Source organism: Limulus polyphemus, unplaced genomic scaffold (assembly GCF_000517525.1).
Source record: "Limulus polyphemus unplaced genomic scaffold, Limulus_polyphemus-2.1.2 Scaffold493, whole genome shotgun sequence".
In the NCBI taxonomy this organism is placed as follows: domain Eukaryota; kingdom Metazoa; phylum Arthropoda; class Merostomata; order Xiphosura; family Limulidae; genus Limulus; species Limulus polyphemus.
Window position 1 is genome coordinate 86,568 of NW_013666103.1, and position 1,045 is coordinate 87,612.

The 1,045-nt window shown below is 35.8% G+C and overlaps 1 long non-coding RNA gene across 1 annotated transcript in view; it reads right to left on the bottom strand.

Annotated features, from left to right (window-relative positions):
* The window catches only part of LOC111085592, a 12,448-nt gene that overhangs the window by 9,908 nt on the left and 1,495 nt on the right, over positions 1-1,045 (bottom strand). Inside the window, exon 2 of the long non-coding RNA XR_002610395.1 lies at positions 400-401. This is a non-coding gene — a long non-coding RNA (uncharacterized LOC111085592). The remainder of the gene's footprint in view (positions 1-399; positions 402-1,045) is intronic.

Genomic DNA, 1,045 nt, shown 5'->3' on the forward strand with positions numbered 1-1,045 from the left:
TTTTCTTCATTACCCATTCAAGCCGTCTCCAACCATTATTAGTCTCAAAGTGGGTTCCTCGTCATAGAGTATGTTGAATGTCTTTCTTTCTTTCAACCATATAACAGTATTTTCTTACATTAACTCCAAGTAAAATAAAATTCATTAATGCCAAAACTTGATTTAACTAGTATACTTCAAAGATAAGTTTGTACAAGAACTTCACTTCAAAGCCAGTCGGACAAGAAAGCTTTACTGGTGATGGATAAGTATTTGATGTTTTCACCTAAACGACACTTTTTGCGACTCATAGGCTAAGCAGCCACGTCAGAGGCCCCCAATGTTCAGGCATAGTCTTTCCTTTCTTTGAAATTCTGACCAGAAGGAGGGGAACTATTTAGTAGCACTCTCCGCCTTAACGGCTACTCTTAACCGATTAGTGGAACTGACTGTCACTCATAAACTATCTAGAAGGATTAGGAATACTCAACAAGTGGCTCGAGCCTTAAGACCTTCTCATCCACAGCCCAGCACGTTAGTCACTACGCCAGTCTAGTCTTTTGATTGGTAAGTAGTTATTCTCCAGTTTCATATACATTAAATAATGTATATATAAAGTTCACGCATAAGGAGCGTGTAAACATTAAGAATTCTGTAAGCTACTATAGCTATTGTCAAACAACAGTCATAAGGAACGTGTAACCATTAAGAATTATGTAAGCTACTATAGCTATTGTCAAACAACAGTCTCATAAGGAACGTGTAACCATTAAGAATTCTGTAAGCTACTATAGCTATTGTCAAACAACAGTCTCATAAGGAACGTGTAACCATTAAGAATTCTGTAAGCTACTATAGCTATTGTCAAACAACAGTCTCATAAGGAACGTGTAAACATTAAGAATATAGTAAGCTACTATAGCTATTGTCAAACAACAGTATCATAAGGAAAGTGTAACCATTAAGAATTATGTAAGCTACTATAGCTATTGTCAAACAACAGTCTCATAAGGAACGTGTAACCATTAAAAATTCTGTAAGCTACTATAGCTATTGTCAAACAACA